Source organism: Schistocerca nitens, chromosome 4 (assembly GCF_023898315.1).
Source record: "Schistocerca nitens isolate TAMUIC-IGC-003100 chromosome 4, iqSchNite1.1, whole genome shotgun sequence".
Classification (NCBI taxonomy): Eukaryota; Metazoa; Arthropoda; class Insecta; order Orthoptera; family Acrididae; genus Schistocerca; species Schistocerca nitens.
The window spans coordinates 513,586,683-513,602,381 of NC_064617.1; the positions used below are offsets into that span (position 1 = coordinate 513,586,683).

The 15,699-nt window shown below is 39.8% G+C and overlaps 1 protein-coding gene across 4 annotated transcripts in view; it reads right to left on the minus strand.

Annotated features, from left to right (window-relative positions):
• Nucleotides 1-15,699, minus strand: part of LOC126253368 (tRNA pseudouridine synthase-like 1) — an 84,487-nt gene that overhangs the window by 27,525 nt on the left and 41,263 nt on the right. The window lies entirely within an intron of this gene.

The window sequence follows — 15,699 nt, forward strand, 5'->3', positions numbered from 1 at the left end:
GAGAGTGTGGAGGCCATGACATGAATTGCTGATCATGATCTCCACCTCGACCAATCCATCGGTTTTCCAATCTCCTGTTTAAGAAATGCCGAACATCATGATGGAAGTGCGGTGGAGCACCATCCTGTTCAAAGATGAAGTCGGCGCTGTCGGTCTCCAGTTGTGGCATGAGCCAATTTTCCAGCATGTCCAGATACACGTGTCCTGTAACGTTTTTTTCGCAGAAGAAAAAGGGGCCGTAAACTTTAAACCGTGAGATTGCACAAAACACGTTAACTTTCGGTGAATTGCGAATTTGCTGCACGAATGCGTGAGGATTCTCTACCGCCCAGATTCACACATTGCGTCTGTTCACTTCACCATTAAGAAAAAATGTTGCTTCATCACTGAAAACAAGTTACGCATCCTCTTCCATGAGCTGTTGCAACCGCGCCGAAAATTCAAAGTGTTTGACTTTGTCATCGGGTGTCAGGGCTTGTAGCAATTGTAAAAGGTAAGGCTTCTGCTTTAGCCTTTTCCGTAAGATTTTCCAAACCGTCGGCTGTGGTACGTTTAGCTCCCTGCTTGCTTTATTCGACGACTTCCGCGGGCTACGCATGAAACTTGCCCGCATGCGTTCAACCGTTTCTTCGCTCACTGCAGGCTGACCCGTTGATTTCCCCTTACAGAGGCATCCAGAAGCTTTAAACTGCGCATACCATCGCCAAATGGAGTTAGCAGTTGGTGGATCTTTGTTGAACTTAGTCCTGAAGTGTCACTGCACTGTTATGACTGACTGATGTGAGTGCATTTCAAGCACGACATACGCTTTCTCGGCTCCTGCCGCCATTTTGTCTCACTGCGCTCTCGAGCGCTCTGGCAGCAGAAACCTGAAGTGCGGCTTCAGCCGAACAAAACTTTATGAGTTTTTCTACGTATCTGTAGTGTGTCGTGACCATATGTCAATGAATGGAGCTACAGTGAACTTATGAAATCGCTTCAATCATTTGTAATAGCCCTGTATACATTGGAATTCCACCAAACACCGCATGTAACTTTCTGAATAATTGAAATCGAGATTGCGATGCATTTCTGTAAACCAGTCATAGCTCATGTCACGTGATCTCGGCAGTCAATGACAACGGATATTCAGAGAATAGGACACATGATGTAGTCAGCCAACAGCAACATCACTGTTACGTAGCATGAACACACAAACAGGGAAAGTTAATATGTACTTTAAATTAATATACATAGTGTTGCTACAAGAAAAGAAAAGCTTTCACAAATAATATTGGTCTCTAAAGTTAATAAGCTGCAAGAGAAGCTAAGATTTCGCATATAATGTTGATATTTTTTGCGCGTGTTACACTTTAAGAATCACGCAAATGTGACAGTAAAATATTTAACAATGACAAATGTCTGATCTTCAGGGTTCAAAATTCTTCTAAATGGCTCGTCATCAAAGAGGTGATTTTTAAATGAGAGTCAAACACTCTGTGATTTAAGAAATTCATGGTACATTCTCGCACATAGTTCAACTTATGTAAAAGGATATTTACTTTGACAGTAATGCTTTTCAAACAACCATTCGGAATATTTGCCCACGACCTGTTAGAAATAGATTCGTTTCAGCAGTTGCCAGAGAGCACTGATAACAGGTGTCACCGCACTTGCGCAGTTACCATGACGTAGGAAGCCCGTATGTACATACGTGTAAAACATTGAAGGATCATACATTATGTCATAAAAGAAACAAGACATCAGCGGATACTCCAAAAGCATCAGAATTTCGTGAACCATACTAAAATGTGCACATTTAAAGTGCACATTTGTATGTCCAGATTCCCAATCAAGTAGACCTCAACCTGATATGAAGCTTTTCAGTGTCGTTTTCGGGATGCAAATTTTCTTGGAGCACCAGTACAGTATTATATCATGTTTAGTTCTTTATTATGGCATAATGGCATAATGCCATATGTGCTAGAAGGTGAAAACGTGCACTTGAAATGCAGCAAACAGTTGAAACTAGTCAGTAACGTGGAATTAAACATTTCGTTTCAAATACATTGACTGCCTCTGTGGAAAAGGTTAATAAAGTCAAATTTATTTAGCAAACAGACAAAAATAACATCATTGTTCTGCAAGGCGATTAATGCTTGACAGTCAGAAAGGTGGAAATAAAATAAAATCTGAAACTAATGAGATATTTTAGCCTTCCGTAATTATGTGAATGTATTTTAATTCACTTGATAGCTCCCGGCCACAGATATCTGTTTTGTTTTCATTTGACATGAGAGTAAACAAACGGGAAACCACAAAATCGTTAAATGTAAACATGGGTCAGGTGAAGACTATCCACTACAACTCAGACTGCTCTACCCATCAGCCCCATATCTACGATATTTGCGAACCGGGTCAATACTAAAAAAAATCGAATTTTCAAATGTGTGTGAAATCTTATGGGACTTAACTGCTAAGGTCATCAGTCCCTAAGCTTACACACTACTTAACCTAAATTATCCTAAGGGCAAACACACACACCCATGCCCGAGGGAGGACTCTAACCTCCGCCGGAACCAGCCGCACAGTCCATGACTGCAGCGCCTTAGACCGCTCGGCTAATCCCGCGCGGCATCGAATTTTCAAAAATATGTTCATCTTGTAGCGCACATCTTTCTGAAAAGTCTGAAATATAAAACATATGTGTTCGAGGAAATGTAAAACATGTTATTTGGTCTTAAGTGTGGCAAAGTGCAGTGCCACGCCTCTTCATAAAGCATTCTTCTATCGCACGTCACTGTATTTCGCTCTGTGGAATTGAAACGTGTGCATTTTGTACTGGCTGCCATCAAACTATATTCAGGACAGTGGAAAGTGAAATGTCCTGTGGTGCCTCTCCTGCTCCCAGTCGGCTGGTTTGACAGCCTGCCCCTCTTTAAAAAAATCTTGCAATTAATAGTGGATGGGATTATTTGTAATCAGGAGAACAAGAATTCTTCAGAAAACCTGCACTCTTTATTGCCTATTAGCTAATAACTTGCTGTTTTGTGTGATATGAAATTAAATACAGGACAATTAAAACCAATAAAGAAAAGAGACAAGCAAGAAAGTACCTATTTCTTCAATCCTTATCTCCTAGCATTTTTTTTTCTCTCTCTCTAATCTTGCTACAGCTTTATATGGCATGCTTTCCTTTCTGCAAAAGAATCTATTACTTCATCAAACGATTTGTTACATGAAAAATCTAAATGTCGTTATCTAATACTGAAAAAGCTGTTAACACAAATAACACCCAAGACTGGTGTAATTTCTCGATCTGATTACGTCTATTTTGTCACTGTTTGTTAGATAAAACAAAAGAGGCCTTTCTAATATTGGAGCAATTTTGTAAGACACACCAAATAAACAAGACTGTTTTGGCACAAATGGCCATTTCTATAAAACGACAGAATATAATTCACGAAGTGCCAATATCAAACGCCTATTAGGCCTACTACAAGCAAAAAGCTTTATGTTAGGATATAGCTTCACATTTCATTCATATGCACCAGCTTCTCAAGCATGAGATTGAAAAGTAGTATTAAGAAATTTTTATATAAATTTAGAATCTTCTTATTCTTGCATAATTTGTGTGATGTCCCAGTTTCTTCTACTTCCTCGTTCTAACAAACAATCTTGTCATCACCAATTCTGCAGCTATTCCTGCCATTGTCAAAATTTGTTCACCGATTAACTTCACAAACCCTGCCAGAATCACAGGTTTTATCCCGCGATTGTTTCCCGGTTAGCCGTTATTACATGTTCTTACAACACGTTTTCCATGTTACTTCCAGAATAGAACTTAAGCGGCTGCTAGTCGGGGACTGTACAATTGGTCCTTTCTGCTAAAATTTCATTTTCTTGGACACACTGTTATTCCTGTCAGTCGTTTATTTCCATTCTGGTAGTCTGAATCTATGGATTTCGCTAGTTCAAATGGCTCTGAGCACTATGGGACTAAACATCTGAGGTCATCAGTCCCCTAGAACTTAGAACTACTTAAACCTAACTAACCTAAGGACATCACACACATCCATGCCCGAGGCAGGATTCGAACCTGCGACCATAGCAGTCGCGCGGTTCCGGACTGAAGCGCCTAGAAACGCTCGGCCACCGTGGCCGGCTGATTTCGCTAGTAATTATAACAATGCTATCATTCGCAAACCCAGTCAACCACATTATCAGACAGCGATTGACATTCATCCATTGGCTTTACTCCGCTCAGTTCATATAGCCCTGTCCCCTTTCGTCTGCGGAAAGTTTATGTCTAGATGTGACGAGGATTCTCCTGACAGAGACATCATGTACACTATGCACACTTTCAAAAATCAACTTATGATTCATTCAGAAATCAACTTAAAATGTGTTCAAAAATCAACAGGGAAGCATTTCAAAATCATACAAATAATCAATAGACAAACGTGCACCGGATGCTAGGCGCTTTGTGAAACAAGTTTTTTTTCCCCTCAAGAATACAAATTTGGAGCCCCCTCTTCCCAGTAGCATCTAGCTGCTTGCTGCGACTACTTGCACAGCCAGAAGCGGGAGAATCTACTGCTTAATCGCGACTCAACTGCGCATGAGCATGAGACCGGTTGTAACTGCTAAAACAAATCTAATGTAAACAGTTGTGACTTCACACTCATCGGAGGCAATTTGTTGTTATGAAGCATTGCAGTCTTCCTAAAGCCTTTGACACATTTTGCTGTTGGCAAAAGCTTGCATGAGCACTGTGTGTCGTCGTTTTAGGCGCATTTCCTTTGTATTTTAAGTTATTTTCATTTTCTCCTCTCGTTTATGTTTTATTGTTGAAGTAATATTCTGCAGTAGTGGGATACAGTAATATCCTTTGTTAGAGTATCGGTTCTTACCAGTCAAAATTACAAAAATTTAACTGAAAACTAAAACAATGAAAAATTCCCAGAATTCTAAAAAATTCCCGGGTTTTTCCCGGTTTTCTCCCGGATGAAAAAATTCCCAGGTTTTTCCCATATCTCCCGATTTTACCGGGTCATATACACCCCGTATAAGATCTGTGATAGCCTTAGAGTCTATCGCATCTTGCGGAAATAAATTTAGCAAGCAGTGATCCTCTGACTCTCATGAATTTCAACTGCTTGCAGGTCAGTAGCCAGGGGAGAGCGGAGGAGTGGAACGCATTATTCACAAACATAGCGACCCCTCTCTTGGCCCTTTCCCCAGTCAGGTCATCCTTGTGATGGAGGGCTTAGCCTCATAGTGCAGTGGGCATCAGATGATTTAAAATGCATTTCCTACAAACACAAACATGGGGCATTCCTCTACATGTGTCCTGAACCCATTAATGTTCCACTGTAGTATAGGAGCAACTTATCAATGGGGTAGCATTTCACTCTGGCTCTCCATCAGGGAGGGGAGCCCAGAATGCTTGAAGGCTCAGTCTTGGGGTGAGATAAGTGCCCCATGCAGACATCAAGGTTCTGAAGATGAATTCTGAGTGACATCAGAGAGAGTGACATGGTCTATGTCAGCCTGCTTTCTTCCCATTTTCATCAGCAGTTGATGCTTTCTTTAGATTTTGTGGCATGAGGATGCTTTGGAGTCACAACCGCAACAGTGGTAGTGGCAGCACTGGACGATGGACCAGGCTGAACCTGTGGAGGGGTAGGGCCATCTGCTAGGTCGGCAACCACTGTGTTTTCTTATGTTCCAGGGTGCGGAGGGGTTTAGTAACTTGTCAGAAGCTATTAAGTTTAACTATTAATAAAGTTCAGTTTAAGAACAGCTAAAGGATTTCTTGGTGGTCAGTTCATTCTGTTCCATTGACAAAATATCTTAACACTGATTGACATATACATTGTTACTAATATCAAATAATATGTCACATAAAATCCTCAGTGCAGTAATGTCATCGATATAAATAAGTGTTGTAAACTGGTTTATGCCTTCTTCTGTCACTTTTTGTTAGAACAATTCCATATTTACTGTTGAATAACAAGTAAACTGCTTTGTTTTGCTGATTGTTGTTTATTTCTAGCTAGTTTTCAGATGACTGGGCCATCATCAGGAAGCAACTGACTAGCGTCTGCAAGGGACTCCAGTTCTTATGTAACCAAACATTATAAACAATCACAAAATCAAATTGCACAGAATGTTGTGCACCAAACTTGCTTTTTAACATTGTAAATTACACTTTACACAATGGACAATATTAAACATAATAAATAGTTGAAATACTCAGCATTAAAGGTTTACGGTTATAATGCTGTAGTTTGTAAGATCGTGACATTGGCTGAGGACTGTTCAACTGAGCTCTAGTCACTTATTTTATGCAACAAACATGTTTTACATTGTAAATTATACTTTGCACAATGGGCACTATTAAAAACAGTACATTATTAAACTATACAGTATTACAAATTATATTGTTTTAATGTTGAAGTTTGTGAGTAAGCAAGGTCAGGAATACGAAATTTTATTACGTTTTAATTGTGCTTAGCAGTGTATGTCATTGGTGACGGCATGTGGGTATGTGGCAGGTTGATTGCATCATACAAAGCTTAAAAGTGAGGATGTTCTCAGTTGTAATTGATCATTTAGAAGCAGTTGGATGTTTTGATCTAAATGTTTGTTTATCTCAAGTGCTTCTAACAGGCTTAATTCTCTTCCTTTATTGGCTATCTGTAGCAGTTCTGTGTGGACTTACCGTATTTACTCGAATCTAAGCAGCACTTTTTTTCTGGTTTTTGTAATCCAAAAAGCCGCCTGCGGCTTAGAATCGAGTGCAAAGTAAGTGGAAGTTGTGAAAAATGTTGGTAGGTGTCACCACAACTAGCTTCTGCCGTCAAATATATGTAGCGCTACACAGGCTTGCTTTGTAGGCACAAAGATAAATACTGGCGCCAAAATCTCTGGGTCAGTAAATAATTTAAAAAAAAAGGTGGAAGACGAGCTTTTTTCTCTGCCCTGAGTTTCGACCACTGCATTTTCATACATTATCCAACGAAGTAAATACAAATTCCGTATTGTTCATCTTCGAATGAAGCAGCATTTCAATGTACTACAAAAATCCGACTGGCAAGACTGTTTGGGGTTTTTGTCAATACGGCCAACTCTACATTCTGAATTTTTTCCTACCTGTGAGAAGAGATGGTTGCTAATAGGAACTTTTATGAATTGTGAATCACATGCAGTATTCTCTTCACCATAAGAATAATACGAATATAAACATTTTGCCATGTACTCTTTCGTGTTTGCTGCTGTATCATTTAAATCCTGTCTGCCTAATAAACTACGAAACTAGAGTGAGATAACAGCAAACGCGGAAGAATGTACATATCATGTTATGTTTATATTCGTATTATTCTTATGCCTAATAGTGATACAGCCAGAAATGAAGCACGGCAATTGACTAGATTTTTAAATCTCAGATGACTAATTTCTGTGTAGAATGTAATTGGAAAATTGGAATAATAGTCCCCATTTATAAGAAAGGGGACAGAACAGCATGTGAAAACTATAGAGGTGTAACACTGCTAAGTACAGCTTATAAGATCTTCACAAGTATATTAAACGAAAGGATACAGAAGTGTGCAGAAGGCATACTAGGGGAATATCAGTGTGGCTTTCGACCGGGCAGAGGAACTACTGATCAAATATTTGTGATAAGGCAAATGATGGAAAAGTTCTATGAATATGATATAGATCTGCATTTCTTATTCATCGATTTCAAACAAGCCTTTGACAGCATAAATCGGCAAGAACTATACAGAGTACTGAAAGAAGTTGGTATATGTGCTAAATTAATAAGACTAATCAGAATGACAATGACAGACACAAGAGCAAAAGTAAAGGTCCTTAGCAGAACAAGTGAAAGCTTTGACTTCAATAAAGGTGTGAAGCAAGGGGATAGTCTCTCCACTGTCCTATTCAACATTGCCCTGCATAGTGCAGTAAATAAAATCAACAAAAGAGGCACCATATTTATGAAAACTAGCCAGATATGTGCATACGCTGATGACATTGCTATAGTAGGAAGAAATACCAATACACTCCTAGAAACATACCGGGCAATGGAAACATAAGCCTTAAAAATTGGCCTCATAGTAAATGTAAACAAAACAAAATATATGGTAATGTCACAATCTGAGGCCAGAAGAACCCCTAAAAACCTAAACATCAATGGGAAATGCTTCAATGGAGTGTCCTCTTTTAACTACTTGGGAGCCCTAATAACAAATGATAACAGTATTGGAAAGGCTATAAGGGAAAGAATACAAGCAGGAAACAGAGCTTACTTTGCAAATATGCAGCTTTTCAAAAGTAGCCTTGTTACAAGAAAAACTAAATTGCTAATATATAATTCCCTAGTCCGCCCAGTTGTCACATACGGCTCAGAGGTATGGACGTTGACAGAACACGATAAAAATGCTCTAAGAAGCATTGAGCGGAAAATACTACGCAAAATCTATGGGCCAATAAGGGAGGAAGAAGGCTGGAGAATACGCCACAATGCTGAATTACAGGAGTTAATACAAGGCAGGGACATAGTAAAATTTGTTAAATCACAGCGAATACGATGGCTAGGACACTTGGAGAGAATGGCAGAGGATAGAATTCCAAAGAAAATGATGAAAGGTATGATCCATTCAGTTAGGCGAAAAGGGAGACCTAGAAGAAGATGGATCGATGAGGTAATAATGGATATCAGCAATATGGGAGTCCGGGGGTGGAAAAAAGCAGCAAATAACCGAGAAGTGTGGAGGAAGATTGTTGAAGAATCCAAGGCTCACCAAGGGCTGTAGAGCTACTGAAGAAGAAGAAGAAGAAGAAGAAGAAGAAGATGTAATGTACTAAAGAGGCGTCTGCAAAGATTTTCAGACGGAGAAAAATTTTTGCTAAACTCTCGTTCAGAACATCTTCTATCATACGCAGTCAATTATTTGGTTCTTGTTGATCATTATCACAGAAAGCAGCAGTGTAAGTAACAACAAATAGCAGTCTATTACCATTGTTTCGCATATGAGACAGTTCCTCTCTTTTTTTTTCCATTGTAAGCGGCGGTAGCGCGCCCAAAAGCAAGCCATGCTGCAAGCGGTGACAGGCCGGAACACTCATTATCAGAATGCGACAAACAATGCATGAGACAGTACAGTAATGCATTTTCAGCTTAGAGTGACGTAAACACCTATAACATAGAGAACGGCACTTATGAGATCAAATAAAAATAAGCAATCAATTCAAACCAGACGAAGCACGTGAAAAAGGAAGGGTACGGTACCCGTATAAATACGGACGGACAGCCTGACGCATAGCAATGGCTACCAGGTAAAGCTTAACTGCTAAGCTTACGACTCAAACCAAACTACTGTAGCTGTATCGTCATTCATTTGACCTAGATTGTGTCTCATATTAAAATGGACCAACTTGGTTTCGATTTGGAGGCACGACCTAAAACTTTTCTCTCCCCTTGAATTTTGAGTCTCAAATTTCAGGTGCGGCCTAGATTTGGGAATTTTTTTTTTCCTTGATTTCGAGTCCAATTTTTCAGGTGCGTCTTAGATTCGAGTGCGGCTAAGATTCGAGTAAATATGGTAGTACTTGTATCTTTCCCTCAGCACATGTTCAGCAAAGGTGGAGTCTCACTTACGTAATCTCCAGCAGTGTTTGTGTTCAATCAGCATAGTTGCTATAGCCCTGTCTGTTTGACCAGTATGCAGTTTGTTGCAGTCATTGCAAGTGATTTTATAAGCATCACTGTTACTTTATAAATCTGTTTTGTCCTTTCTGTTGAATAAGACATGAGCTGTGGTGCATCTTAAGTAAAATGAAGTTTTATAATCACAGGGTTGGAGAGTTTCAGCTAATTTGTCAGACTGTTTTCCTGGGATAGTACACCAGTTGGTTTTACATGTGACTGTTGCTGTGGAGGGAGTATACACATAGGGAAACATTTTTCTTCTTTGTTTCTTGTGCAGAATGTTGTCAGTTAAGTCACGGACATAGCCACTGTTAGATGGAATACATTCGATGGTGTCTAATTATGTTTGAAAACTCTGTTTTAACACTGGTGTTGAGATAAGACAAGGCACCATGGAATAGAAAGGCAGCATGTTAGTGTGTTACTGGCTGTTGTGAACGTGAAGGTGTTGCCATGTCTGTTGTGGATGTTCTGTAAATTTTGAAACTATGTATATTTGTAATAAAACCTATGTTAAGGTCCAAGAAGTCAATGAATCTCAATGGTGAACTGTATGTTTTTGTATTGTGAGTTTAGATGAGAGTTTAGGAATGTGTAAATTGTCTTTTGCTGCAGACCACAGACACGTTACACCATCTACATATCTGTGACAATATTTGATATTTTTGCTGGAGATGTTCATTATATAGGAACCGTTTTTTGAAATGGTCCATGAAGATATCTGCTACTTGACGAGTGATGAGATTGCCAGGGAGTATACACATAGGGAAAATGCAAGGCAGAACAATGGAAAATCCAGGACGGAGTAATATTACATAATTGTATGTATAATGTATATGTATGTAATAATTTAGATAATATTAGCACTTCAATGATGTGGCAGAAGTCATGGGATAGTGATACGCACTCATACAGACTATTGTACTACTGTGTACACAAGGTAGAAAAGGGCAGTGCATTGACATGGCTGTCATTTGATTCATGTGAAAAGGTTGCTGAAGTGATTATGGCTGCACAATGGGAATTAACAGACTCCGAACATGGAATGGTAGTTGGAGCTAGGTGCATGGAACACTGTTTCAGAAATCATTCCCGAGATCCACAGTGCACAGAGTGTGCCAAAATATCTCATTTCAGGCATCACTATGGTGACCATTTGCAGCCATTCATGGACTTCATGTCCCCAAACAATGATGAAATTTTTACAATTGTCACCAGGCCGCAATTGTTCGCATCTCGTTTGAAGAACATTCCAAACAATTCAAGCGAATGATATGACCACCCAGATCACCCGAAATGAATACCATCTAACATTTGTGGGACATAATTGAGATGTCAGTTAAGGCACAAAATCCTGCATGGCAACACTTCCTCAATTATGGATGGCTATAGCAGCAGCATGGCTCAGTATTTCTGCAGAAGGTCTGACACAATATTGGAAGGTATCACATGATTTTTTTATCCACTTCAGTGTAAAGAACCTAAAGAAAAAAATTACTCAAAATAACATCATTTTTCATGAAAGCAGATAAAAGTACTACTTTGAATCTCATGGATAAAAGTGATTTTGCTGTGAAAGTGAAATAACTCCTTACATCTAATTCCTACCATATCCTCACCAAAGCTCCCAAAAAAACCTTCAACAAAGAAATTAAAAATTGACCAAGACCTACAAAAGCATAATACTCAAAGACAAAGCTAAGTATTTGATTAACATAAAAAGAAGCTCCTAATCTGTATGGACTTCCTAAGCTACACAAGGAAGGCCTACCTACATCGCACCAAACTACAAAATTACCAAGAAACCAAGCCAAAACATAAATCTGAGTTTGGAATTTTAAATTCAATGGGCCTCATTAACAAAATTAAAGACCTCCCACATAATGCTAAACTAGTATCTTTTGATATAAAATCAATTGCAATGAGTGCAACGAACTGTATATTGAACAGAAAGACAGGGCTATAGCAACTAGGCTGAACACAAACACAGCTGGAGATCACATAAGTCAAACTCCACCTTTGCTGAACATGTGCTGATGGAAGGACACAGATACCAAGTCCACACAGAAGTGCTACATATAGCCAATAAAGGAAGAGAACTAGGCCTCTTAGAAACACTTGAGGTTAACAAACATTTAGCTCAAAATGTCCAACTGGTTCCAAATAGTCAATTACAACTGAAAACATCCCACTTTTAAGCTTCACATGATGCAATTAACCTGCCACAAACTGACAGATGGTCATCAATGACATATACTGCTACACAAAATTAAAACACAATAGAATTTCATATTCCTTACCTTACCACCTCATAAACTTCAACAGTAAAGCAATATAACTTGTAATATTGTGTAGTTTAATAATGTACTGTATTTAACATTGTCCATTGTATAAACTATGCTTTACAAAGTAAAACTTGTTTGTTGCACAACATAAGTGACTAGGGCTGAGTTAAACATTTCTCAGCCAATGTCACGGCTTCACAAACTATAGCATAAGAACCATACAATGTCTAATACTAAGTATTGTAATTATTTATTGTGTTTCATATTGTCCATTGTGTAAAGTGTAATTTACAACATTAAAAAACAAGTTTGGTCCACAACATTCTGTGCAGGTGGATTGTATCTTTGCTTATAATAACAGGTGACATAGAAAAATGGGAACATTTCCACAATCCAATAAAACTAGAAGTGATGGAGGAAAGAAATTGCATTCATAGTAATTGAAACCTTACAGCTTTGCTATTGACGAAACATTGATGGCATTTATCATTTTTTTTTTTATGTCCTTTAGATGGTGTCCTCTTGTACGAATGCATTGTGAATTCTGCTGTCGAGATTCCTCACTGACCACTGCAACATCTCAGCTGGGATACTGTGAATTGCGTCCCAAATTCTCTGTTTTAACTTATACAGGGTTCCAGGGGGCAGGAATGTTACTGAATCATGAGATCACACGGTTGCGAAACAATTCTTGGACATATGTCACCAACTGCCGGGCAGTGTGTAATATCGCTCTGTCCTGTTGAAACCAGGTTTCTTGAACTATCTGGAAAGTTGTTCAATGCAGGTGTAATGAAAGTTCATAACATCTCCCCATAACATCGCATTGACAGTTATTGTGTTTCCCTGTTCATTTGTGAAAAAGTACGCTCCGATAATCCCACCTGATGAAACACCACACCATACTGTCACTTTACTAGTGTGTAAAGGGTTCTCATGAACATCATTAGAATTTGTGTTTGCCCAGTAACGGTAGTTCTGTTTATTCACATAACCTAAGAGATGAAAATGTGCCTCATTTGACATCCACAACTTGTTTAGAAATTCATTGTCATTGTTTATTTTTGTTATCATTTGTTGATAGAATCCTAATCACAACCAGTAATCATTGTCCTTCAATTGTTGCACCATCTGTAGTTTGTATGTGTGAAATTTTAAATCACGATGAAGAATTCTGCAAACACTCTCCAGGGACATTCCAGCCACTGCTGCTTCCTTACGGATTGAACACTGTGGGTTCCGTAAGACAGACTCGCATACAACATCAATGTTCGCTGGAGAATGCACACTTCTTGGTTGTCCTGTTGGTTTCTTCTTGAGGGCAGATCCAGTCTCTTCGAAGTTATTAATCCAACATTTTATCGCCTGTTCCGACGGAACGGCATCATGATTTCTTAAATTATAAAAACATCGAAAATTCCTCTTCACTGCTACCAAACTATAATTGTTCTTATAAAACGTTTTTATGGCTAACGCATGCTGTTGTCTGTTCCACTGATCCATGATTACTGAAATGGTGGACTGTTTACTAGCTGCCACAAACCCGCAGTGCCGCCACCTGCCCATGGCTGCCACTACTCATTTCAAACATTCCCATTATTCTGTGTTACCCTATATTTGGTTACCTAAGAACTTGTGCCCTTGCGCACGTTAGTCAGTTATTTCCTGAAGATAGCCCAATAAGCTGAAAACTACAGAAATAAACAAAAAACAATAGAACAAAAACAGTTTAATTGTCATTCAACCTCAAAAATGTTGTAAATTTACTTTCTGTTTGATGATGCATTGCTACAATAGCCTAAGAATCATCACGTGTATCTCACTGTATGGTACACTTACATTTTGTGACAAGTTTGTTACTATTTCTTAATTAAAAATATGTTTATGATTTTTTTGACCTGTTTCACATCCATGAGAGCCATTTCACTTTGGATCTGTGAGTGGGTCATAAGCAACAAAGACGATGTGACTTACCAAACGAAAGCGCTGGCAGGTTGATAGACACACAAACAAACACAAACATACACACAAAATTCAAGCTTTCGCAACCAACGGTTGCTTCGTCAGGAAAGAGGGAAGGAGAGGGAAAGACGAAAGGATGTGGGTTTTAAGGGAGAGGGTAAGGAGTCATTCCAATCCCGGGAGCGGAAAGACTTACCTTAGGGGGAAAAAAAGGACAGGTATACACGCGCGCGCGCGCGCGCGCACACACATACACACACACACACACACATATATATATATATATATATATATATATATATATATATATATATATATATATATATATATATATATATCCATCCGCACATACACAGACACAAGCAGACATTTGTAAAGGCAAAGAGTTTGGGCAGAGATTCAGTCGAGGCGGAAGTACAGAGGCAAAGATGTTGTTGAAAGACAGATGAGGTATGAGCGGCAGCAACTTGAGATTAGCGGAGGTTGAGGCCTGGCGGATAACGAGAAGAGAGGATATACTGAAGGGCAAGTTCCCATCTTCGGAGTTCTGACATGTTGGTGTTAGTGGGAAGTACCCAGATAACCTGGACGGTGTAACACTGTGCCAAGATGTGCTGGCCGTGCACCAAGGAATGTTTAGCCACAGGGTGATCCTCATTACCAACAAACACTGTCTGCCTGTGTCCATTCATGCGAATGGACAGTTTGTTGCTGGTCATTCCCACATAGAAAGCTTCACAGTGTAGGCAGGTCAGTTGGTAAATCACGTGGGTGCTTTCACACGTGGCTCTGCCTTTGATCGTGTACACCTTCCGGGTTACAGGAATGGAGGAGTAGGTGGTGGTGGGAGGGTGCATTGGACAGCTTTTACACCAGGGGCGGTTACAAGGGTAGGAGCCAGAGGGTAGGGGAGGTGGTTTGGGGATTTCATAGGGATGAACTAAGAGGTTACGAAGGTTAGGTGGACGGTGGAAAGACACTCTTGGTGGAGTGGGGAGGATTTCATGAAGGATGGATCTCATTTCAGGGCAGGATTTGAGGAAGTCGTATCCCTGCTGGAGAGCCACATTCAGAGTCTGATTCAGTCCCGGAAAGTATCCTGTCACAAGTGGGGCACTTTTTTGGTTCTTCTGTGGGAGGTTCTGGGTTTGAGGGGATGAGGAAGTGGCTCTGGTTATTTGCTTCTGTACCAGGTCGGGAGGGTAGTTGCGGGATGCGAAAGCTGTTTTCAGGTTGTTGGTGTAATGGTTCAGGGACTCCGGACTAGAGCAGATTCGTTTGCCACGAAGACCTAGGCTGTAGGGAAGGGACCATTTGAGGTGGAATGGGTAGCAGCTGTCATAATGGAGGTACTGTTGCTTGTTGGTGGGTTTGATGTGGACGGACGTGTGAAGCTGGCCATTGGACAGATGGAGGTCAACGTCAAGGAAAGTGGCATGGGATTTGGAGTAGGACCAGGTGAATCTGATGGAACCAAAGGAGTTGTTGGAGAGGAAATTCTGAAGTTCTTCTTCACTGTGAGTCCAGATCATGAAGATGTCATCAATAAATCTGTACCAAACTTTGGGTTGGCAGGCCTGGGTAACCAAGAAGGTTTCCTCTAAGCGACCCATGAATAGGTTGGCGTATGAGGGGGCCATCCTGGTACCCATGGCTGTTCCCTTTAATTGTTGGTATGTCTGGCCTTCAAAAGTGAAGAATTTGTGGGTCAGGATGAAGCTGGCTAAGGTAATGAGGAAAGAGGTTTTACGT